The following is a 26,682-nucleotide window of genomic DNA, read 5'->3' as shown; positions in this document are numbered from 1 at the left end:
GCTGCTCTGGCTGGACCACCCCCTGGGGACGTCCATGAGCGGGTCCAGTTAGAAGCGCAAAGAAAACCCGGTGCTATAAGGAGCTGTCACGTGTTCACGTTTGCAAGGCTACTACGGCCCCCGTCCCGCCACGGGCCAAGGAAGGGGCGTCTCTGCTTCCCCAACATTTGACACAATTTCCAATAATAATAATGATATGAAACGGTAACATCACACTGTGAAAAGATGTCGGTGCTGGAACCAAAAAAAAAAAAAAAAAAAAGATTGGAGGGATCTGTCATATCAAGACACAATGTCTCCCCAATACAGAGCCGCGCGATGGGCCTGAAAACGCAGGGCGCCGGTTAAAACCCCAAATTCCCGAGGTGATGCGCGTTGGCCATACTTAATGGAAAAGGACACTCTTCGTCTGAGAGCGAAGAGGCGAAATGAAGAGGCAAAACGGGTCATAAACGCTACACATCGCAAACACCTATTCGTGGAGGCTCATTCTCGCCCCAAGGAGACACCTCACCGATGCGGGCAGGTGTGTGGGCCCTCGGCTGGGGGCTCTCACCCACGCCCCGGATGAAGACTGCCCGGGGCCCCCTCCTCAGGCCGCACTTCGGGTGGGGGCAGCCCCGTGACTCCATCAGGCTGCATCTAGGACCCACACGTGGCCCTGCCAGGACACCTGGCTGGAGGATAAGGCACCTGCTTCCACCCGGCCATCCCTGAGCGACCCAAGCACCCAGGGAGGTGTGGCGCCCTCCGCTTCCCCCCTGCTGGCACCTGTTCCCACCAACAAGTCGGAACTGACAGCCAGAGGCGCCGTTAAGCATCCAGCTTTTGGTTTCGGCTCAGGTCACGATGTCCCGGTTGGTGAGTTCAAGCCCCGCATCGGGCTCCCTGCTGACAACGCAGAGCGTGCTTGGGATTCTCCCTCCCTCTCTGTCTCTCTCTCTCTTTCTCTCAAAATAAATCAAGTAAAACCTGAGGAAAGGACCGGAAGCCAACGCGACTGCAGCCAAAGAAGAAAGTGTGTTCAGACCGGATGGGTTTTGCTCTGAAATAATTTCCTTTGGCGAGAAGCATGACGGGCCTGGGACCCGCGTCTGTAACAGCGTCATCTCAAAGCTGAGTGGCCGCTCAGGCCGACCTCAGGGTGTGGACGCAGAGAGAGAAAACGGGCCCCGGGCGGGATGTTCTCCATGCTCACGGGGCACAGTGGTCCCGGAGGCTCCAGGCGGGAAGCAGGGCGCAGCAGGGGAGGCTCTCCTGCTCTGGTCTGGCTCCAGGGGAGCACTTGGGTGTGAACAGGTGGAGAGCTGGGCGGGCATCAGGGCCTGGCCACCTGGGGTGCTCTCCTTCCCCGGCTCTGCCGGAGGAGGCCTGGGCCACGCGTGGCCTTCTTGGGCTCCGGAACCCGGCAGCGCGGAGGGAGCCGGGACCGGGCTGCGGCTGGTGTCCCCACGTGCCAAGTGTAAGAGAGCGTTGGAGCTGGATTCTTCATTTATATTCCTCGCTGATTCGAAACATGTGCGGACGAGGAATGTAACCGGCCCGCACGCTGCAGAAATGCCAGCCAACGGATGACAGTTTTTATGACCCCGACACTTCTTTCTACCCCAGCAATTAGTGTTCGGTGGGGACCAGACACCCTGTGCTTGTCGCCTTCTATGTCTTCTTGTCAGCTAACATTACAGAGTCCCAGATTTAGGATGAAGTCACAATCCCGTGTTTGCAGGGCAGATGCTGAGACCCTGGAGACGAGGCTCCGCGGGGAACCCCAGCTATTGTTGGCCATTCCCCTCTCGAGGGGGGGGGGGTCGCCTTTTCGGGATTTGTCATGGAGCAGGAACACTAAGTTTATTTGTTCCCGGGTGGGAACAGCCAGCCCCACCACTCGGTTGCCCCGGGCTCCGGCCTCCTTCACACCAAAGGACCAGATCTCCTGGTGCCCATAAAGGGGGCTCGGACCCCCACGCATTTCACGCTGTGGGTTTCACGCGGTCTCCATGAAACTGCCCGCACAAAAATGCTGACCTTTCACTGGGCACCGGGCCTGGATCTGTGGTCCAGCCAGGGGGAGGTTCACAGCGACTGGGAGAGGCAGAGGGTCAGAGCCCGCTGATTCAGCAAAGGCTTCTCTTTGCCCAGGAGTTGTCCTCAGGCCTGGAAAGGCTTGGATATTGTTGGCCGCCCATCCCCCAAAAAGCAGCAAGGCCAGTGTTTATGTCTGCATCCAAACACTGTGTCCAAGGAGCAGGGAGGCTTGACATGGGGTGAAGGAAGCATCTAGAGCAAGCTGGCTTCGAAGCATTGAATTCTTACTAGGTTAGACTGTATGGCCTTCTCCCTTTCCACTCTGCCTGAAGCCTCACTCAGACCTTTCTTTCTTGCTTTCTTGCGCACACAAGTGAGTGTAAACACAAGTGCCATCAAATTCTCCAAATCTCCACAAGCCTTTAGAATATATATATCAAGGTAGGAGCACTTCCACGGTCAGGGTCAATTGACAGTGTGGTTTTTTTTAGAGGCATATTAACTTCTTCAGCTCAATAAGCAACAGAAAAGCGCCAGAGCGCAGATAAAGCTGAAGTCACTGACTCCGTGCTTTCCGACCCGCCAGAGCCTGTGGGGATCTGGGGTGAGGGAAGACCCGCATCAGCTCCCTGTCTGCTCAGCTGGGCAGCCACAAAGCAAGACACGTAAGGTCTTTACTCTTTCCTCAAGATCTCGTTAGGGCTTACTAGTTGACTTACACAGGAAAGGCAATCACATACTAAAAGCCTCATTAATAATCATGTCCTTTTTCTCTTCACATTAAGCCGTAAAGGGGCTCAACCAAGGACACAATTCTGACTTGTGTTTAAATTTACATGTGTTTACACAGAGTTGTTATATTCTTTATATCAAAGTCCAACACAGAGAAAATAGAATTTTTTTGATGCATGAAATAAAGACTTTTTCAGAAATAAAAAGCTGGATGAATTTATGACAAATAGAACAGCACTACCAGATGGGGCACCTGGATGTCTCCATCAGTAAAGCATCTGACTTGGGCTCAGGTCATGATCTCATGGTTCATGGGTTCGAGCCCCGCATTGGGCTCTGTGCTGACAGGTGGAAGCCTGGAGCCTGCTTCAGATTCTGTGTCTCCCTCTCTCTCTGCTCCTCCCCCACTCATGCTCTGTCTCTCTCTCAAAAATAAATAAACATTAAAAATTTAAAAAGAAAAAAAAAAAAAGAAAAAGAACAGCACTGCCAGAAGTATCAAGGGAGAGTCTTCAGGGAAAAGCAAAATGACCAGATGGTTCTATGGATCTCTAGCAAGAGAAAGAAGAGTACCAGAAATCGTAGCTACACAGATAAATCTATGAGGCTATTCTGTTTATTAAATCCTCTTTTAAAGATGGTTTAACAGATATCATAAAAACAAAAACATGACAATGCAGTGTGGAGTTTAGATCATATATAAAATTAAAGCGTATGCCAAAAAAACAGCAGAAGAATCCAGAGGGAAGGAAAGGAACTATAGTATTGCAAGTGTCTCATACCATATGCGAAGTTGTATAGCTTCACTTGAAAGTAGACCAGGGGAGGCGAAGGGGAAAAAAAAGTTGGAGAGGGAGGGAGCCAAACCATAAGAGACTCTTAAATTCTGAGAACAAGCTGAGGGTTGATGGGGGGTGGGAGGGAGGGGACAGTGGGTGATGGGCATTGAGGAGGGCACCTGTTGGGATGAGCACTGGGTGTTGTATGGAAACCAATCTGACAATAAATTTAATAGTAAAAAAATAATAATAAAAAAAGAAAGTAGACTGGGATAAATGAAACTTTTATATGATAAACCTTAAACCACTAAAGTCATAAAATAAAGAATTATAGATAAGACAAGAATGAATATAAAATGTAAATATAAACATAATAATATTACCGTACGAAATATTAAATGAAGGCAGAAAAATAGGAGAAGAGAGATGTCATCTACAAAGACCAGATGGTACCAATGAAATACAGATGATAAGATGACAGCTATCTACCTGGCCATATCAACAATCACAGTACATGTGATGGCCAAATGTCCTCATCAGAAAGCAGTGTTTGTCATGTAAGATCAAAAAGCTAGATCCAAATATATATATATATATATATATATATATATATATATATATATACACACACATATATGGAGAGGGGGTGGGTGCTACAAGAAACACATTTTGGCTATAAAGACTCAGGTTAAAAGCAGAATGATTAAGAGATATATTGTGCTAACACTGATCTAAAAATGTTAGAAGTCTATATTAATTTCAGACAAAGTGTATGTTTCAGTGGGAAGAATATTACTGGGGAGGAAAAGATCACTTTGTGATGATAAAGGGATCAATTTTTCAACTGAATGTAGATTCCTAAACCTATATGCACACAACAAGACCTTCAAAATACACAAAGTAAAAATAAACAGAACTGCAAAAAGAAAGAGACAAATCCACAGTTCTAGTTTCAGTACCTTCACTCAACAATTGGAAGAATATGTAGACAGAAAATTAGCAGGGGAATAGATTTGAACAAAATTATCACCAACTCGAGCTAACTAAAATTTATAGATGGTTCCACCCACCAATAGCAGAATGTATATTCTTTCAAGGGGCCACAAAAGAATTTACCATGATAGACCATATTCAGGGCCATGATACAAGTCTCAATAAATTTAAAAGGACTTAAGCCAGGCTATTCTCTGACCACATAGTAATTAGATTAAAAATCAAGAACACTACAGGCACCTAGGTGGCTCAGTCAGTTAAGCGTCAGGCTCTCAGTTTCAGATCAGGTGATGATCTCATGGTTTGTGGGTTTGAGCCTTGCATGGGGCTCCAGGATGATGACACCGAGCCTGCCTGGGATCCTCTCTCTCCCTTTCTCTCTGCCTCTCTGTCCCTCCTCCGCTTGCTCTCTCTTGCTGTCTTGTTCTCAAAACAAAAGAATAACCTTAAAAAAAAAATCAATAACACTACTATCTCCAGAAAAATTCTCAAATCTTAAAAACTAAATAACACGCTTGTAAATGAACCATGAGTCAAAGGAGAAATAAAAAGGAAGTGAAAAAATATTTTGAACTGAATGCAAATACTTCCTACCAACTTTTGTCGGGTGCCACTGAAATCTGTCAAAAATCTATAGTAATAAATGGCTATAGTAGGAAATCAGAATGAACTCAAATCAATGACCTCATTGTTCAACTAGAGAAAGAAGAGGATATGCCACCCAAATTATTAAATAACATACACATGAAGATCACAACAGAAATCCTTGAAAGAAAAGAAAAACAGCAGAAAAAAATAAAATTTAGAAAATATAACCAAAGCTACTTTTTAGAAGGTCAATGAACCTGGTAAGCTTCTAATTAGGCTAGTTGGAAAAAAAAGAGAGAAAACACAAATTTCCAATATCAGGAATGAGCGAGGTGGCATCACTACCGATTCTACAGACATTAAAAGACGTAAAGAATGGACAAAGGACTGGAACAGACATCTCTCCAAAGCTGATATGCAAATTGCCAACAAGAATATAAAAAGAAATACTTAACATCACTAATCGTTGGGGAAATGTAAATCAAACCAGAGGATGCTATCATCTCACACCCATTAGAGTGGCTACAAAAAATACAAATAAGGATCGGTGAGGCTGTAGAGACACTGGAATCCTGTACACCGTTAGCAGGGGTGTAAAATGGTGTAATTACTCACTATGGAAACAGATGGCAGCTCCTCAAAAAAATAACAATAAAATTGCTATTTGATCCGATCGTTGCAATTATGGTGATATATCCAAAGAAATGAAAGCAGGGTCTCAAAGAGTGGTTTGTTCACCCATGCTCACAGCAGCATTATTCACAACAGCCAAAAGGTGGAAGCAACCCACGTGGCCATCGACGGTTGAGTGAATTTTAAACATGCGGTGTCCACGTACAATGCAATATGGTTCAGCTTTGAGAAGGAAATTCTGCCATCTGCTACAACACAGAGGAAGCTTGAGGACATTGTGCCAAGCGAAATAAGCCCATCGTAAAAGACAAATACTGTATGATTCCACTTACATCAGATACCTCAGAGACTGCATAAAAAGTACAACGGTGGCTATTAGGGACTGGGTAGAAGGGGGGAACGAGGAGTTGTTGGTTAGTGGGCAGAGAATTTCTGTTTTGCAAGATGAAAGGAGTTCTGAAAATTGGTGTCCCAACAATGTGATTATATTTAACACAATTGAGCTATGCACTTGGAAATGGTTAAAAGGGGTTAAATGTTATGGGCATTTTACCATGATTATAATTATTAAAAGGTAATAAGGGCATATTATGAAAAACTTTATGTCAGTAAATTCAACAACTTACACGAAATGGACAAATCCTCTGAGAGACAGAAACAAACTACCAAAATGCTATTGAGAAAAAAAGAGATAGCCTGAAACAGCCCCATTTTGTTCTTCGTTTCATAGAACAAACCTGCTTTGGTTCTATGAGAGCATTTGAACTTATAGTTAAACACCTCCCCTCAAAGAAAATATCAGGAATACATGGCTTCGCTGGTAGATTCTACTCGCAATGAATGAAGAAATGATTACAATTTTACAGAAACTCCACCGGAAAATTGAAAGGAAGCAGTTATTCCCAACTTACTTTATGAGACCACCATATAAAAAAAAAAGTCTAAGATATTACAGAAAGCTGCAGACATCGTGAATGTGGAAGAATAAAGATTCTAAGCAAAAAAAAAAAAAAAAAAAAATAGCAAATCAAATTCAATGATTTATAAAATACATCATGACTAAGTGAGATCTATCCCAGAAAGTCAGAGTGAAAATCAATCAAGGTGACTCATCATATTAACAGACTAGAAGTAAAAATCCACATAAACACCCAAGTAAAAGCATAAAAAGCATTTCACAAAAACCAAGTCCATTTTTCATAAACACGTTCAGCACACTAGGAATAGAAGACTACTTCCAAAGGCTGACGGGCATCTGTGATAAAGCTAGAGCACAAGTAATAATAAGGTGAAAGGTGGAACACTATCCCATGGAGATCGCAAACAAGATGTGGATGTCCCAGGCAGCAGATTGCACTAGAAAATGGTACAACTGTTGTGAAAAAGAATGTGTCTCTTAAAAAGTTAAGTCTAGGGGCGCCTGGGTGGCGCAGTCGGTTAGGCGTCCGACTTCAGCCAGGTCACGATCTCGCGGTCCGTGAGTTCGAGCCCCGCGTCAGGCTCTGGGCTGATGGCTCAGAGCCTGGAGCCTGTTTCCGATTCTGTGTCTCCCTCTCTCTCTGCCCCTCCCCCGTTCATGCTCTGTCTCTCTCTGTCCCAAAAATAAATAAACGTTGAAAAAAAAATTAAAAAAAAAAAAAGTTAAGTCTACACCTACCGTAAGATGGGGCTGTCCAACTCTTGGGCATTTACCCAAAAGAAGAGAAAATGTCAGCACCTACAAACCTTGAGTATTCACGGCTACTTTATTTTTAATAGCCCAAAAAGTGGAAACAACAGTTCATCAACACATTAATGAATAAACCCATTGTTGTGCACCCCCACCACATGATACTACTGAGTAGCAGAAGGAGTGGAGCATCGATACTGCGACAACCTTGACGGATCTCAAAATAATTATGGCGAGTAAGGACGCTAGAGTACCTAATGCATTATTCCCTTTACATAAAATTCTAGAGCAAACAAACTGATCTGTAGTGACAGAGAGCAGTTCAGTGGTTTCCCGGGGGTGGCGGAAGACAGTGGTGGAGGATTGGGAAATGTCAGGTTTTCCCCTATGGCGACTCACCTGGAAAAAAAACGGAAACAAAATATTCCATCCAGGTTGACAAATGCGAAAGAAGAAAGAAAGAAAGAGAGAGAGAGAGAGAGAGAGAGAGAAAGAAAGAAGAGAGAGAAAGAAAGAAAGAAAGAAAGAAAGAAAGAAAGAAAGGCAACTAGTAGGGAGGAACGAAGCAGAAACTTATTCATTATATCCTGAGACAAGAAACTGTCATGAGCTTGAAGAGTATGACTTTGAAAGGAACAAATAATTTGAGATATGTTCCGGGACAGGGGACCGTGAATTAACATTTACACCCCGTGACCGAATTCCGGACCCGTCAGCCTGTACGGACACCCTCTGAGGGAGAGGACATTGGATTTCCGTGCACTTTTTAAAAGCAACGGACAGGTCTGAAATTACCAGCCAGTGGGGAGATCAGCTTGTGAGTTAGGGCCAAGGATTCTCTCTTCAACTTTGAAAAAATGGAGTTTGAGAGATCGGAGAGGGTGAAAAAGAATGTGCCGCCCCCTTCCAGGGTTTCGTGGAGTACAGAATATATCATTCCGTAGCTATTGACATCACAGTAAAATATTAACCCAAATACCTCACAAACACAAATAATGGATCACATAAGCAGCACTAGAATCAGAATAGCATCTGCTGATGTTCTAAATACGGGAGAATCTCAAGGCCCATTAGCTATCACGTTCAGGATTCACGTTGCTGCACAGCTGTGATGCAGAGAGCCCTCCCAGAAGAGCCAGAACATCGTGAGCTCAGAGACCAAGCTACTCCGCCTCCCTCTGCAGAGCCCGGTAACGTATTCAAAACTGCTGAAGACGGGACAGGAAAATAAATTGGCCATGTCGTCTGCGATTCGTTCTGGTATAACATGCCAGGGGCTCCAGGAAGCCTCCAAGTCATTAGATGAACGGATGCATTTGTCATCAGAAAGTTTAGCTAAGCTTTGATAATAATGGCTGGACTTATGTTTGCGTTTTTGTTCGATAAAACCAACAAGAGTTATTGAGGCAAGAGTGGCTTTGAAGCTGTCGCGTGGGCAGGAGGATGATTTCTGTGCAGTTTGGAAGGGAGGGGCCTCCACGGTCTCCTTCTGTATCCTTGTTTACCCTCGAACCTGAACAGACATTTCTCCAGGGTGACACCCTCAACTGTCCTGAGAGTGTGGCCCCAGCCTTTGATACCATGGACAAGGCCAGGTTTGTGGCTAAATGTATTTTCTTTTATGGACATAAGAGCTTGATGAACAGAAGGAACAAAGAATTAACTCACACACGCACATTAGACAAGTTGAAAAACATGACAATACTCTTCTTATGCTTTTCTCTGCCGGGTAACTTGGGAACACTCTCCTGTAGGGCACAAATCTAATCAACAGAACACCACAAAGGTTAGCATGGAATTATTTTTACCGCCGAACACCGGATGCCCCTACCATGGAAATGAGGGGGGACCCAGTAACCCTGCTCTGACCCCCAGAGCATTCTGACTCCAAGCGCCCAGGATGGATGTCATCAGATCCTGGCAGAGCAAAGAACCCCCCCTCCCCCCCACCACCTATACAAATGGAGCCAGAGCTCAGGCATTTATTCGTTGATTCCGCCTGCCAGTGAGCTTTTCATCAGAACATACCCCGTGTCAGGCTCTGGGATACACTGTGAAAAAGACTGATGGGAGAAGGGCCTTGGCTCATAGAACTCACGTTCTTGTAGGGAGAGAGGGAGCAAAGAGAGAAATAGATAAATACAACAATGCTACAAATACTGAATGGCCGTGCAGGCGCCCAGAGGATTTTTAAAGGGTCGGGGGTTCTACGGAGTAAGTGGGCTTCGTGCTGCGCAGTGAGGAGGTGCGACTGAAGCTTAGGTGTAAATGATGAGCTAGCGACAGCCCCTGCGTGCAGGGGGGCGGGTGGGAGCGCATCCGCAACAGGGACCCACAGGGAGAAGAGTCTGTCTTGACGCGGAAGCAGACGGCTGCTCTTTCTCGGACGTGGGGGCCTCACCGTGTCAGGTTTTGGAGGCCACAGCGAGGGTTTGGACATCTTTGTGAAACGTAAAGAGAGACTTCTGGAGCCTTAGAAACAGCAGAGCGGCCGCAGGGTACAGGGTTTAAAAGGATCCCCACAAAGGGGGTGGACAGAAAGTCATGGGTCAATCAGCTGGACCTGGAGGGGATCACCTGGGCACGAGCGCAGGCACCTGGGAGGTGGGTTGTCGGAACACAGCCCCGGAGGCCCCTGACAAGGTGAGGAAGCGCCCCCGCGAAGCTGCTGCTCGTCGGGAAGGAGTTTCTCACATCGAGAGAATGTGCTAGCAAGAAAGCCAAGAGAAGAAAAGACTTTAGGAAGGAGGGAATGACCAGCTGGCTCAAATGTTGCAGAAGACGAAGAAAGATAAGGACCAAGAGGGGACACGGCGCTTGGCCGGAGGTCGCCTTGACAGGACTGGTTTCAGCGAGGTGGCGTAGACAGGAATGCCTGTGCGTGTCCAGCCGTGTGTCCACCCAGGATTCCTAAATGCCTGGCACACATCGACCATGGTTACAGGTGCTGGAGGCAAAACACAGACCTCGCAGGCATGCCCCTGCCTGTGTGAGGCTTACTGTCTGACGAAGACAGACGTATGCTGAGTATAAACGAACAAGTAAATGCAACCTGGTCAATGGGAGGTGCAAAACTCGCGTGTAGGGGAAACACAGAGGGCGTGCGGCACACATGGGAAGCTGGGGACCGCTCTGAATGGGCTACCAGGAAAGGTGCCCCAAATGGTGTCGTGTGCAAGGTCTGAGGCAACCCCAGTGGTTTGCGCCCTTGTGATCCCCTCCCCTCGAGATTGGGTGGAATCCCTGCCTTGACTCTGACCCACAGAATGTGGCCAAGGTGATGGGATGTCGTTCCGTGGTCATATCTCATTCTGTAGGAAGCCCTCAGAGAAGACAGAAGGGGCAGACTTTGTTGGTGGGGTGGATGAAGCAGGGGCCATGTCGGGAGGACTTGTGAGAGAGTCACATCCCGGGGACTACGGGGGCCTCAGATGTACAGTTCGAGGAGTTGATTCTGCCAACAACCACCTGAGCTGAAGGAGGGCCTTGAGGTGTCGACAAGGTCGAACACTCCCCAAGGGAATGGGCACAGGGCTGTGTGAGACCCTTAACTCAACGCTCACCTGGAGAGTATAAAATGCTAAAGTAAAGATGGCGGGAAAGAGCCACTTTGGAGAAAGACGTGGGGGAAATTTCCCTCTGACCTGCTGGCAGCTGATTTTCCGCCCACACCCAAGGCTCTGAAGAACACGTACAATTAATTCCTCAAGGGGCCTCTGGCCTTGCAGGAGAGAGGTTGCACGAATCATAAGAAGTAAAAGTGGAAATGCAAAAGTACCATAGAAGCTGGTGCCATGGGAGCTGAGGGGACAGTGTCACCCTGCTGAGGAGACACCGCCAGGGATATATGCACAGAGCAGGCAGCGGAGGCTGGGAGAGCCAGCACATTTCTGCAGGAGGGTTGGAAAGGGAAAGCCACCGTGATGGGGGAATGGGCACAGCTTAGCAAATAGGAGTCATGGGCGGGACGGCGGGAGTGGAGACGGAATGGCACAAGGGGGCAAGAGTTCTTGACCTTGACGCCAGGCCGAGGAACCGTGAGTTAACCCGAGTTAACCGGGCGGTTGGGGCGGAGGAAGCACAGCCCAGTGAGAGCCACTCTCGGGACTGCGGCTCCGCAACATTGAGAAGGAAGAGCCAGAAGGGTGAGAGGCGAGACCAGGAGGTGGAGGAAGACGGGAGTTTACTCGCGTCCCGGCGTCCTGCGTCCCCGGGGCTGTAGACATCCAGGACGCGATCACCACACGGCAGCAGGTGGAACCAGAGGCGACTGAAGTTCCAAGAAGTCACGACTGGAGCTACAGATCGGTGACTCAACCGCCTCCCCGGAGAGATCACTGAAACCATCCACTCCTTACCTCACACCTGGCCCTGGGGGTGCACGGCCAGCCTCAGCGCCCGGGCACCACAGACAGAGGCTTCCAGGCCCCTCTTGGGAGAAGCAGGGAGGAGAGCGCCGGAGTGTGGAGCCGTGCGCGCTGACGCGACGTGGAGTCTTGGCTCTGGGTCAAGGCTGAGCACTAGAACGCAAGGAACGGGATATCTTGACAGTGATCGCCTGACTATGGCGAAGCACGTGCCGAGAATTTTATCCGGGGTTCTAATGTAAATGATCAAAAAAAAAAAAAAAACCCGTGCTTTGGGGCTGCCACAAGTCTATCTGTCATGATGAATCATGTGTGGCTAAGACATCCTAATTCATGACCCCGCTCCCTCAGATGAACATAGTCACTGACTATCCTTTTCCCAGGAAATATGCTTAGACGGTCTCGGGACTGTCCTCAGGCCTTGGACTCAGGTCGCGATCAGGCTGCCTTTGGGCTGATGCTACAGCATATGTTCTGTTTATCGCGATGAGGGTGTTGTTGGGGCCCCTGGGTGGCTCAGTCGGTTAAGCATCCGACTTCGGTCCAGGACATGATCTCGTGGTTCATGAGTTCCAGTCCCGCGTCAGTCTCTATGCTGACCGCTCAGAGCTTGGAGCCTGCTTCAGATTCTGTGTCTCCCTCTCTCTCTCTGCCCCTCCCCAACTCCTTCTCTCTTTCTCTCTCTCTCTCTTTCTCTCTGTCTCTCAAAAATAAATAAATGTTAAAAAAAAGATGAGGGGGTTATTATTGCATAGTGTATAAGCCATGACATCCTGAGCGAGGGAATCGACTGACGTTAACTCAAAGCTGTTTAATTTCATGTGTATTTTTAAGGCAGTTTGAAGGGATGATTCACGGCCCCCTGGGGGACGTACTCGGCCAAAGATGCCACATCTGGGCCTGGGACTGTTGTCCCCGCCCTTGGGAAGCAGCACAGCGAGGAGGGCAAGCCGCTGGTAGATACCAATGATGGTGATGGGCATGAAGCTGTTCCAGCTCCAACTGCATGGGGGGCAGAATGTGCCCCCAAAGCGAGAAAGTTTTACGTGCCAACCGGGAGTCATCTAGAGGGTCAAATGCTGTAGCTATGTGCATGGGAGGCACAGAGATACACAAAATCACGTTTTTAGCACCTATATTTCTGTTGTTAGAGTTACACTTATCCTAGGAATCCCCGAAACACACGGCAACAGAAAGAAGAGAGTCAAGGGGCGCCTGGGGGGCTCAGTCGGTTAAGCGTCGACTTTGGCTCAGGTCATGATCTCACGGTCCGTGAGTTCGAGCCCCGCGTCGAGCTCTGTGCTGACAGCTCGGAGCCTGGAGCCTGCTTCGGATTCTGTGTCTCCCTCTCTCCCTACCCCTCCCCTGCTTGTGCTCTCTCTCTCTCTCTCAAACATAAATAAGCATTAAAAAACATTATTTTAATAAATAAAAAAGGAAGAAGAGTCAAGTGTCCACAAATGCTCCTGGAGACTAACTTCCAAAGCTACTACCAAGGGCCGTGGCATGCCTATCTTTCTGAAGTCTTAGCTTCGTGCGTGCAAGGCCAGCCGCTAACAGCCTTACTGGATGGGCTGCGGCTCTGGGCACGGAAACAGCATTACCACCCCGGGGGCTGAGGTCCAGCCTGGGAGCCTGTGCGGGGGGCGGGGACAAGGCAGGACCACACAGCACAGCCCTGGAGGAGGGTGTACCCTGGGTGTGGTACGACTGCCGTGCGGGGTTGGCCAGTGCCTCCGTGAGGAGAGACCGTGAGGGAAAACGCAGGGCTGGGTGGCAGGTGCACATTGTGTGGACCCGTACCCTCAGCAAGGCCGCTGGCCCTCCCTCTGTGATGTCATGGCAGCTGGCACGGAGGTGTCCATTTTACAGGTTGGTGGGGCTGTATTTTAACATGATGTAACATCCGCTGTAGGCAAGCGGCCCAGGAGCCAGGGCTTTCGCCGTGTGCCTTGCTCTGTGTCTGCTCTTATGCCCTCCTCAGGATGGACTTACCCGGGAACTGCTTGGGCACCAGAGTGTAGTGATGGCTGGGAGCGTCCTTTTCCGAGGCAACTGGCCATTTGCTACGGTATTACCAGGAGTAATTCTTTCCAGCATAGTTTTATAGATCTTGCTGCATAAAACATCCAGTTATTGTTGGAACTGGGCCACTGGGGACATAGAAATACTTGAGCAATAGGCTTTGCCTGTGGCAATAGCCCAGAAGACCGATGGCCAATTCTGTCATTTCAAATATTTTTCCAGCCATTAACCTTAAGTGTTGAAATCAGCTATAATCAAGGAGATGATACTTATGATGTATCTGTGAATTACACAGGCCATTTTTTTTTTTTTTTTTTACTGGAAAGATCCACGCTCTTCTCATGTTTTTCTGTGTGCTCTGTGTACCGCATTAGTGTGGCCTGAGAAAGCTAGGTTCCAGACGTACTCCGGGCTGCTAAGAGCTCAAAGGCATCAATTGGGAAGATCATGTGGTTCTAGTTGTTGAGATGGGCCCTGGGAGGAGGCATTTATCAGCACGGTGGCGAGGTCTCCAGAAACTAGGTTTTATCCCGGCCCATTCCCTGATGCCCATGTTCTCAGTTGGACCGTGAGGAAGGACAGATTCTTCTTGAACTGCTGAGCTTTTCCAAGTTCATTAATAGCTAAGTAGGGAACTTAGACCTCCAGATTCTTAGAGACCTGAGGGAGAAAACTCACCCCTGCTTGTGGGAGGGGTGAGAGAATGTTCCAGAAACCACAAGTTCCAGACTCCAGGACTGGAGGGTTCTCACCCTGTGTTTCTCTTGCCACTCCTTCTTCTCTCTCTAAGGCAAGGTTTCCGGACTGACCTGGGCACCAGTGACATTTCGAGCTGAGTCAGTGTCTGTGGTAGGGACAGTCCCACACTGGGACTGCTCAGCAGCCCCCCTGCCCTCCCAGCAAATGTCAGAGACACCCTCACCAACCGTGGAAACCGAGAGTATCTCCAGACATTGCCGAATGTCCCCTGGGGGGCAAAGCTGCCCCCCCCAGGGGTCAACCACTGCTCCAGAAACACAATAATAATATAGTGAAAAATAGCACAGTGAGATCTATCGTTCATCAGCCACTCCGCCAAGGGCCTCAAAAACATTATTCTCTTTTAATCATTCAAACAACTCCTACCAGTTGGTGCCATTATCATTCCTACTTCACACATGGAGAAACAGAGGCCCCGGGGAAGTTACGTAACTTCCCTACGAAAGCCGATGGCTTCTGCCATCTTCAAAGCACAGCACAGGCCTTCGAAATTCGGCTACAATTTGTTACACGTACACACGGCTAAAGAATGCACAGGACACTGTCCGACCTCAGGCATGATGCTGGGAGTATGGTTGGTGCCTCACCCATGTTTCTGAAAAAGAGATTCTTAAACAATAAAACCTCTCGGAAGATGGGGCTTGCGTAGGACATTTAAAACTGCCTTGGGTTTAATTTACCTCGGAAGCACAGGGGACACCCTTCCCAAGGCAGGAGCCCCGTTCCCTGCATTTGCCTCATCGCCGGGGCCGTCTGACCCCTTGTCCCACCTCTGCCCTTAAGCAGCTAATGGAGGGCCACCTGACCCTCCATCACCGTTCCTCACAGCTGCCATGTCTTCCCCTGCCCGCCGGTGCCCAGCAGCTCATGACCTTTCCTCATTGGTTACCTGTGCCTCTTCAAGGCCTCAAGAGCCTTGGAGCTGAATACCGATATTTCGTGTGCAGATCTGAGGACAGAGTCACTGATTCTCATTCCCGCGTGGCCAGGGCCCCACAGGGAGGGCCCGAGGACGTGGACGCAGGTGGGAGAAGGGCCTGCCCTGAAAGCCACTGGGTCTTAGGATCAGGGGAGGGGTGTGATACTGAGAGAGGACGCGTACGCGAGCCAGAAGAATATCTGGAAGGCAGGGACTGCAATCCAGGGCCAGTCCAGCAGTAAAAAGGCACCAAGGACAGAGGCTGAGTCCCTCTCCGACCAGGCTACAATCGCTCTCTGGAGCGAGGCGTTTTGATTTCAGAATAGAATATTCTGGAATATTCTCCATCTCTGTCAGCTTCCATGCCAGGAGCGGGCGATGCCTACCCCCGACCCAGATCTTTCTGGCACGCAGCCGGAACCATCATTAGGCAGCGGCATTCACAGACATCCATCCACAGGAAGCAGAAGAGGCCCCTTCCTGGGAAGGATGACTTCAGAACAGAAGGCAACCCCGCGTGCTGCGGACTTCCAAACAACGGCTCCGTTTCCACAATTAGACATTTATTGCTTTGGCTCAAAGCTTTGCGTTGCCCTCAGACAAACACACATGCAACTTGTGAATCGGTCATGTTAGTTATACTAGCTAGGGTCCTCCAGAGAGACAGAACCAATCAAAGATATATGTAGATATGAATATGGACAGGAGTATACAGATGCAGATCTAGATCTAAGTGTAGATAAATAGAGAAATTTATTTTCAGGATAACAGTCAACAGAGATAATATAAAGGATATATATATGTGTGTGATGTGTATATAGTATGTATAATACCACCATATATGATATATAAGCTATTATATACTGTCTGCAATGTATAATGTGTTTAAACTACTACATAATGTGTATTATACACATACAGACACACATATACGTGTATAATATGCGTAACAAAGTAGTCTGTGCATCAGATCTTACTTTATATGAATGTGTATGTTATTATGGAGAATTTCCATCATACACGAAAGCTGGTAGACTAGTGTAATGAACTTCGGCGTACCCTTATCCAGCTTCAACAGCTATGGGACGATGGCCAACCACCATCAACTGTCTCATTCCCATTTTAATTTGAAGCAGCTATTTCAGAGAGTATCTCTGAAAGATGGATTCTTTTTGAAACATGTGACCAGTACACGATCACATCTGAAACAAATACGTGGAGGGAGGGGAGGGCGGGTGACGGGCAGGGAGGAGGGCACCTGTTGGGAGGAGCCCTGGGGGTTGTATGGAAACCAATTTGACAATAAATGTCATATTAAAAGAAATAAACTAATTAAGTAAATCAATACGCGTATAAACACACACACATAGACACATACATACCAACTAGAATGCATGACGCGCATATGCTGTACGAAATAAGTATAATGCCGGTATACCTCCCGTCGACACCAGCATACGTTGTGTGTCATACAAACACGTAGGCACGTGTGTCTATCTGCACCCACAAACACAAGCTTGGCCATACGGTGTGGTGGCTTCGATGTGGAGCAACCAGGACTCCCCTCACCACCAATAGAGCATAAACCAGCAGGACGACGCTGGTGATCTTGTTAGCCGTCACCTGCTGGGGTAGCACACACACGCCCTGGCCCCCGGGACCCTCACCGGCAACGCACACGCATGCACAAGAGAAGGGTGTGCAAGAAACGCCCTAGTGGCGGTATCCTCGAGAGCTGCGAACGCCAACCAAGAGGAAACTAGATGAAATGCGTGTGCGTAGGCAGGAGACCCGTACAATAACGAAAATGAATCAGCTACTGCTCCATCACCAACTGGGACGGACTTCCAGCTTGAGTCCCACTCATCCAAGCTTGAGTGAGAGAAGCAGATGGGAGAGGACACAGGGCTTAGATTCACTGTGCATGCACGAAAGGCAGGAAGAGACGAGGTGGGGGGTGTGCAGAGCTGGGGGGGGGGGGGTGCAGCGGCCCCAGCGTGTGGTGCTGGGCTCTGTCCCCACACGGCTGGTGGTCCCGAGAGTGAAGCCACAAACCTGTACACTTGCGATCCACGGACGATACACTTCAGTCAAAATATTTTAAGCGTTAGGGTCATCTTGATGCGCAAAGAACAAACAATGGCCAAGCTGATGCTGGTCCATCGAACCAGGATTGCTCGGGTCCCCCCAGATTTGAAATGGTGCATCTCAAAGGGCAGCTTGTAAATGACCTCGAAGGGTTTTCCATCCTGTCGACTGAAATAGGATTTGTGTAATTGCTCCTAAAATTTAAAACTGCTGTACAAATGGAAGACACTGCCATCAGATTAATTAATTCAAGGTTTCTGTGAAGGGCTTATCTAGGAATTCTTTTGTTGTAGTTTCTTAAAAGGAAACAACCTTCGATTCAGAAAAAAGAGAATAAAATCAAATGTTATCATGGAGAAGCTTCGAGGAGCCTCTTGGGTTCCGTGGCTTCCTCTTTGGCAAATTAACATTTGGCCCTGGGCTAAAATCTGTTCACATCTAGATGTTCCCATCTTCTGATCCGTAATGTGTGTCTTATGCGTTTGTTCTGAAAATTAAATGAGACATAGATGGGGAAACACCTAGAATTCTGCCTGGAAGAGAAACGGCAAACAATACAGATCTGAAAATAAACACGGAGTTTAGCTCAAGTCATGGTGGCTGGTTCATGGGGAAGGTGAGCCAGGGTATGTAGGGGGAGCCCTTGGCCTTCCGCACAAAGGAGGCACTTTTGTCTGTCAGAGTCAACAGAGGAGGGCTGACCGAGCTCTGATATATGGCCTCGTGTTTCAAAGTTAGATCAATGGCATGTCATTGTGCCATTTAGAAAGTCACTTCTGTGTGTGTGAGTGTGTGCGTGTGCGTGTGTTGGTTTGGATCTATGGCAGGACAGGAGAGGGAATCAAGGTAGGAGATCAGGAGACAATGGGGTGTCCTGCTTCGCCGTTCCAGGACGGGGGCAGGGGGTGGCTTCGGGAAGCTTCGGGGGCCTCTGAAGAGCATGAGGGCAGTTGTGAGAGGCTCCAGGGAAAAGATGAGGGTCTCCCAGGAGGCCCTGCGACTCAGCAAGCCGCGGACAGCCGCGGGCAAGTCTGATTCCTCCGCCACTGAACTCCACCAGAGCCAGACTTCTCTTCCCCTCACCTCTTGGGTATTTTTCATCATACCTTTCACTTCAAAGCAAGCCCTATGCATCCAGGGGCTTCTTCTGAACTGGTGACCATCCATGCGAGTCCAGAGTGCGTGCCCTCGGCCCTGCCCTCCAGGCTTTCTAACAGTACAGAGACGTCCTCGCCACCCCAGTGTGGTTCTTCCGGACCCACTGCCGAAGGACAGGTCGTTAGAAGCACCAGCCTATCTGGATCTCCCCATGCAAACAAACCCTCTTAGGGATATTGGAAAATCAGTCCTCACACTTTTTTTTTTCACGAAAAAAGTGTAATGAAAAGTGTGTGGCTTTAATACTGTGCCCAAATAACAGACACGTGAAACTGCTTAGGTTCCCTAACAGCTGCCTGAACTTGCCATCAAATCAGATTCCAGGCAGGTGGCTGATTGGTGGTCAAAACAGAATCCAAGCGAAAAGCAGTTAACTGGCTCCTAGACATGTTTCTTTGCTCATGAAACCCAGAGAGGGGCACCTGGGTGGCTCAGTCGGTTAAGCGTCCGACCTCAGCTCAGGTCATGATCTCACGGTCCGTGAGTTCGAGCCCCACGTCGGGCTCTGTGCTGACAGCTCAGAGCCTGAAGCCTGCTTCAGATTCTGGGTCTGCCCCTCCCCTGCTCACGCCCTGCCTCTCTCTGTCTCAAAAATAAATAAATTAAATTTTTTTTTTAAAAAGAAAGAAATTTGGGGAACAGTTCTTCTAATTGTTATGAACATATGTACAACATCACTTTGTTTTAGCTGATTTTGCACGGTGTTATTGTGTTTTGAGAAAGCCTCTATTCTTGTGACCTGCGTGAAAAGCACGGGTGGCAACCTGGTATATCAACCACCGGTGGTGACGTGTGGCCGTGTCACTGTGGCTGGGTCCTGGACAACGGATGTCAGGTGCTCTCCCCACTGATGGGGAGGGCGCGACTCCTGAAGGGCCTCGTGCAGTCCCCGGCCATGATGATCCTGGAAGCCCTTGACATCTGAAGATCGTCGACCCTCGAGACGGCAGGACCCCAGCTCCCTGATTCACTGCAGCAAGGACGCTGTCTCCCAACCCAGCATCCTTGGCCGAAACAGAAGTGGATGAAAAATAACCTCGATTGTTTACAAGCCAGGGAGACCTTAGAGTTTTCTTAATTTATCTTAGCAGCACTATGGGACTAAAATGCATGCTACTTAGAAATAAGGTCTAAGGGCGCCGGGGTGGCTTGGTTGAATGTCTGATTTCGGCTCAGGTCATGATCCCAGGGTTATGGGATTGAGCCCCGCTTAGGACTCTGGACTGTGCACGAGCCTGCTTGGGATTCTCTCTCCCTCTCTCTCTGTCTCTGCCCTTCTCCCCTGCTTGTGCTCTATATCTCTAAAACAATATATATATCTCAAAATATATATATTTCAAACTAGTTTCAGTTTGAAAACCTTCATGCAGACTGTATCATTTATCATTTATTTTTATTTCTTTGGCATTTATTACTACCAGCAGGTACGAACACATCTTTCTTCTTTCCTTCTATTATCTTTTACTTCCAGTGCCAGAGAAAGTTTGTCTCCTAAACTCAAGAGCAACAATATCGCCACATTTATATTTTAATAATCGCTCAGTACATGAGGAGCACACGGGAGCCTCAGTGCCCATCACCACCCTTCCCTCGTACCCGACTTCGCCCTCTTACCCTGGGTAGGTACCACTCATTCTCCAAATCTCAGTTTCAGCACAAGTGACCTTGGGCCATGGGACCCAAGTTAGGATCTGCTGTCCCCCTTGACTTTACGGATCGCCCTGTGTTGTGATCACCTCCATGACTCTTGTAAATCTCTGCCCTGAGTTTTACCCTCAAATAGGAACCAATCTGCCCATATCATCCTGTGCCCCCACGGCCTGCCATCTAGGACAAATTTAAGATATGCCAAGTAAGTGAGCAGATGAAAACAGCGTCGTGTGGCCTGACCTCCACCTTTGCCCCATGTACGTGCCATGCACTTCACTATGCACTGCTTTCCAGAATAGTCTAAATCCCGATTCTGAGCCGTTTTAGCCAGGATGATCAAGGGTGCATGTATTAAAACCGCTTAGAAGTAGCAGAAGACCTCCTACAAGTGCACTCATACGAGGACTTTAAGAGACAAAACAGGTGAACACAAGGGAAGGGAAGCAAAAATCATACAAAAACAGGGAGGGGGCCAAAACAGAAGAGACTCATAAACAGGAGAACAAATGGAGGGTTGCAGGAGGGGTCGCGGGAGGGGGGATGGGCTAAATGGGTCAGGGGTGCTAAGGAATCTCCTCCTGAAATCATTGCTGCACTATACGCTAAAAATTCAGCTGTAAATTTAAAAAAATATAAAAATAAAATGAAAAAAAGACTTTGACATAAGTAAAAAAAAAAAAAACAAAAAGTAGCAAAAGACTTTGCTGGTATTCTCTGGAAGCATACAGTGCACTCTTTCTGTCCTAACCCGTGTGACAAGTTTTCGGTGAACTTAAGGCTCTTGAGAATCCAGTCGGAATCATCTACCCAGTTTTCTTACTCTTATTTTGTTCAAACTACATTCAAGAATGTGCCAGAGGGCGATCAGTAAAGCAATTGCTTTCAGAAGATTTTTATCTGCATCGAAGTAGGGACTAACGTCTAATCCTCTGTACGTGAGCATCTAACTTCCTGTATACGAGTGGTGTGGGATTTCAGAAGAAAGCAGCGGAGAATTTCTCGAAAACCCACCTTGGGAGTGTTTTTTAAGTTCAAAGAGTCACGTAAGCCTCGTCACCTTCTGGAGAGGCTCTCCTAGCAAGGAGTATCATCCCGTAGCGTGAGAGCATGGAGAAGAGGTGGGCTTTGCCACTTAAAACGTTGCACAAGGGGCTCCTGGGTGGCTCAGTTGGTTGAGCATCTGACTCTTGATTTCGGCTCAGGTCACGAGCTCACAATTTGTGAGACCCACCCTTGTGTCAGGCTTTGTGCAGACAGTATGGAGCCTGCTTGGGGTTCTCTCTCTCTCTCTCTCTCTCTCTCTCTCTCTCTGCCTCTCCTCTGTTCTCTCTCTCTCTCTCTCTCTGCCCCTCTCCCACTTGTGTGCTTACTTCAAGTGCCCTCCCTCTCTCTCCTTCTCTCTGTCAAAATTAATAAATAAGCTTTAATAAAAATAAAACATTGCACAGACCTCTCAGCATTTATCACTTTATGCACAAGCTGGCCCGACCCCATGAGGCCCCCCCAGGCCCTGAGACAAAGCCTTCCTCTGTATAAAGACAGGTTGCTAGGGTAACAGCTGTACAAATCTGGCGGCTCCCAAGACATTCGGGGGCATTGCTACTGTAGGGGTTGCAGGAAAGTCGCAGGAATGGAGTCACTTCTCAGCCGTCGCTACTTAAAGCAGGGAAGGGCCCTTGTCGAAGACCCGACGTGCTTAAAACACTCTCCCTTCCTTCCAAAGCACAGGCACAAGCCCTTCCTTCTCCTGAGGGCCCAAGCCAGCATTTCTTACTATGGGGGACAGCTAATTAAGTCAAGTGACCGGGGCCTCCAGTGGCAAAGCCCTCTGCAGCTGGTGTTGCCCGGGGGACGGGGGGGTGGCAGCTGGGGACCGGGGCGATGCCACCAGCTGGGGCTAAAAATACCCTGGAATTCGTACATGGGCACTCGCCACGTGTTGCACACCAGACTCGTAAAGGCCCCGTGTACAGAACCGGCCAGATGTCCGGACAGCTGACTCGCAATTGCGGCTCTGAAATGCACGCTCAGCAGGCCTCGTGGGCAGAAGAAGGGAAGAAGAGGCCCCAGGCTTGTCTCCTTACCTGTCACGCGGCCACCAAGAATCTCTGTCATCTGTGGCCTCTCGTGCATCTATTCAGACACTCAGAAGCCCTGAGCAAATGGGCTTCTTCGTGCCAAAGACCCTGACGGGCCTGGCGGATACAGCGAGAGTGGAGAGGCGGTTCTCCGTGGGTCTCTCCGGTGTCTGCACGTCTTGTGGGCAGGACACTGAGTGCATTTGTCCCAGACCAGCTTGTCTGGGATGTTGGCATAATGCACAGCCCTCGGGGGCGGACGGGTCCCCCTCCGGGCAGAAGGCAGGCCTTCTCCCCGCACAGCATGGTGAAGTAAAGCCTCCCTGCGGTGCATGGCAGTGAGAAACGCCTTTTCTGTCACCCCAGACGTGTTGGGGAGGCGAAACATCTAGGCAAATCGTGCTGGAGCTCTTACCGCAGCCGCGGTGTTTATAGAGTACATCTAAATCAGCGCTCTGATTATCGCAAGTATAGAAACCTTGGTATGACATGATCAGTGTGGGCGCTAGATTCCCTGAACGCGTAGCCACAGGAGATATTGTGCAACCTGCTTCATTTTTCTAAGTCTCAGGTCATTGTTCTACTGCATTTCCTAAATTATGCGTATTTATGGGCATCAGCCTACACTTTTTGTCTTGGCAGAATTAATGGGTTTATAATAGAAAACATCTTGGGGCGCCTGGGTGGCTCAGTTGGTTGAGCGTCCGACTTCGGCTCAGGTCACGATCTCACGGTCCGTGAGTTCGAGCCCCGCGTCAGGCTCTGTGCGGCCAGCTTGGAGCCTGGAACCTGGAACCTGCTTCGGATTCTGTGTCTCTCTCTCTCTCTGCCCCTCCCCTGCTCATGCTCTGTCTCTCTCTCTGTCAAAAATAAATAAACATTAAAAAATTTTCTTAAAAAAAGAAAACATCTTTTAGTCAATAGAAAGCTAACAGGGGGCCCGCAGAAATCATTTGTAAGTTAGGGAATTTGACACACTTAAGTCTCAAATCTTGTTTGCACTCTCCCAAAACTAGCGGCCCATGGGCTCACCCATGAGCAGAACTGTGAATGTCCCATGCACGGACCCTGTGTGTGGTTCTCCCACCTGAGTGGTGGGGTCTCCCTGCCGTCACTGCAGGTGCGGGGAGGGGCTGCGATCTAAGAGGGGGGAAGGATACTGTGAGACCTAAATCCCAGGAGAAAAGCCCAGTCCCAGCTGGGGCAGGACTTTCCAGCAGCTGGCACGGAATATGCCTTCTGCAAATGCGGAACCTGACCCATGGAGGTGTGACAAGCACAGGTGTCCAGCCCTCGTGAACGGGAGAGCTGAGGCATAAAGCCTGTTGTCCGTGCCCGCTGTTCTCGCTGCTTTACGACTGGCCCCTCTTCCGTGGGAAACGTCCTCGCCCGTCTCCCCTCGTGGCCATTTCACTCCCTCCCGTCCAACAATTCCCTCTGTTCTGTGGCTGCCCACGAAGCTGGGAATGGTAAGCAGAACTCGGTGGTACGATTTTGGAATAATTGTCCCAGTGGCTATCGGAAAAGTAAAAGTAAGCGATTTCTGTAGTCGGTTTAACTCAACGTAAGAATCACACGTAGGCTCCATTGTACGGGTGAGGTGGGATGGCGAGTGAGGTGGGTTCTGGGACTCAACAGCTGAACTGAGGCAGGATGCAGCCCGTGCAACTGAGTGCAGAGCCGAACACGGGAAGCTAAGCATGATTCCCCGAGCTATAGCACTAAGAAAGTAAGTGTCCCAAAGCCGTACTGTGTTGGCACTCAACGGCAGTAACGTGCTCTCTCTCTCTCTTCAAAAGCCAGTCTGGCCTTCGTCACGCCCTTCAGAGGAGTGATATCAGGCACACACGTCGCCGTATGGGGGGTGATGTGTTTAACAGAGCTACGAAGTTTCCTTTTCTGGAACAAGCAGCTCAGATTGTGAAGCCTCCTTTGAAGATGGAGTTGCGTCTCTAGAGCACGATCATGGTTGGAGTCAAACCCAAGGTTGTCCAAGACCCACGGTTCTCCTGAGTCACGTTGCCTGAACAGTGGCCTCCCCAGTGCCCGTGTGGACATATGACCACAGCGGATGCGAGCTCCCCGAGAAGGGCAGAGCAATTTGGTGGCATTCTGACCTCTCCTGGCCTCTAACCAGAGCCCAATCTGGCCGCCGGCTCGGCACCTGACGCCAGCCTCGCTCGTCTCTGACGGAGCCCACGCTCCCCATCAGAATGTCCCGATCCCATGGCTGACGTCTCCTCCTCCATCATTCCCTCCTGGCATTCCCAGATGGGCTCTGTGAAGCCCCCTCTTCTGGCCCAACGTGCATCCGCAACGCTCCCTGAGGTGCTTTCCTTGACTGGAATCCTTCTCAGGAAGAGCTTCCCCTTTTCCCTGAGGCTTTGGGTTCCAGCCCCTCAGGAGACCGTGCCCAAGTGGCTGCCCAGCTGGAAGTGTCTGGGGTGCTCCAGGGACCCTCCTGCCATGACCATGACCCGCACTCTGGGGGGAAGGATGGCTTCTGTCCACCTGGCCGATTGGTGCTCTGCTGCCACCTAGGGGACCTCTCTGCACACTGCAGGTCAACCTCGCCCATCCTTCAGACTCGTTCACCTGTCAAAGCAAAACTGACACCTCAGCTGACTTTACTGGAGGAGGCCACTTGCCTTTCACCCGTTTTCTTCTGCAGGTGTCACCTGCTCTGACAGCATTGAGGGTCGAGAGAAATCTGGGAGCATCTGCCCATGCTCAGTTTCTGCTGGTCGGCCCCAGCCCCCCCTTCCCATCCCCGCCTCTGGCCCGTGACCTCAGCAGGGTTACCAGCCACCTCTAGGCTCCCTCACACAGACCAGTCGGGTATTTTCAAGACTGCCCTGTGGATGGGGCTCCTGGGTGGCTCAGTCGGTGAAGCGTCCGACTTCGGCCCAGGTCACGATCTCCCAGTTCGTGGGTTCGAGCCCCGCGTCGGGCTCCGTGCTGACGGCTCGGAGCCTGGATCCTGCTTCGGATTCTGTGTCTCCCCCTCTCTCTGCCTCTCCCCAGCTCATGCTCTCACTCTGTCTCTGTCGAAAATAAAGAAACTTAAAATGTTTTTTTCCAAAAGACTGCCCTGTGGAGCTGCAGCCTATGGGGGAAACACAGCATCCAAAACAGTAGTCGTGGTGGCAGACACACTGGGGGGGGGGGGGGGGGGCTGGGTGAGTGGCCACAACCGGAAGGCAGAGCTCCAGGAAGAAATGGGGCAGGAAGGGCAAGAGGTTTAGGACTGGCGAGCTGGAATCATTTCAGCTGGCTCTGGGGCACAGGAGCTGTCCTCCTTCAAGTACCAGACTGGCACATGGCCTTGGGGTGACTAGGGCTGGTGGACAGTGGCCTGAGTGCGAAAGTCCGAGAGAGCACGTGGTTCCGCTTAACCTGAGCTCTGGGCTGGTCGGTTTGCATTTGAAAGGCAGGCTTCTGGGCCTGTCGCGTACCCTGTCCTCCTAGAGCTGACTCTGGAGCAGTTTGTTGGCTAATCCTGAGAGAGGAAACTCTTCCCCCATCACCCAGGCCAGAGCGCCAAAGAGGCGGTGTTCCGAAACCCTGGCTCGTGCCTGGCTGCCAGCCTCACGTCACCGGGGTCTCTGGGGCCCAGCCCCGGGCAACTGTTTCTGAGAAGCAGGGGCTGGGCTCTCGGGCTCTGAGGACAGTCGAGGGGGAAATCTTGGGGCCAGACACAACTGACCTCCTGAGGGGAGCGGAAGCCTGTGTCCTTCCAGAAGCTCAGACATAAGAGAGGGGGGAATGGATGGTAGAAAGCGCACCCCGAAATAAGAGGTGCCGTGGGAAAGAAACCTGTCAGGACTGTCACTCCTGCCCCTTGCGGGACAGTAGTCCAGGTGATGGGGCAGGGAGAAAGAAAAGGAGGAGATGTTGCAAGTGTATAATGCAGCTCTCAAGGTCAGAGACGAACCAATACTAGAGAAACGAGGGCAACGGTGAGTGCATCGTGGAAACGTGTTTCCTTTCCCCGGTGGCGTCTACGCGGAAAGCACCGCCAATCATTTCGCCTGATGTTATTGTTTCTTCCAAAGCTTCAGGGGCACATACACACTACAGATCCTAGAAGCAGTGTCACCAAGAGTGAGGACGACAGTGGCCCCAGTTCTTCTCCAAGAATCTTCGCCAAAATCCAAGGTTCCTTGGGCTGTACCTCATCGGAGGTTTTCAGAGGCACCCTTCGCTCTGCTTTGTCCTT

Source organism: Leopardus geoffroyi, chromosome A1, assembly GCF_018350155.1.
Source record: "Leopardus geoffroyi isolate Oge1 chromosome A1, O.geoffroyi_Oge1_pat1.0, whole genome shotgun sequence".
NCBI classification, from domain to species: domain Eukaryota; kingdom Metazoa; phylum Chordata; class Mammalia; order Carnivora; family Felidae; genus Leopardus; species Leopardus geoffroyi.
This window is presented reverse-complemented; position numbering follows the sequence as displayed.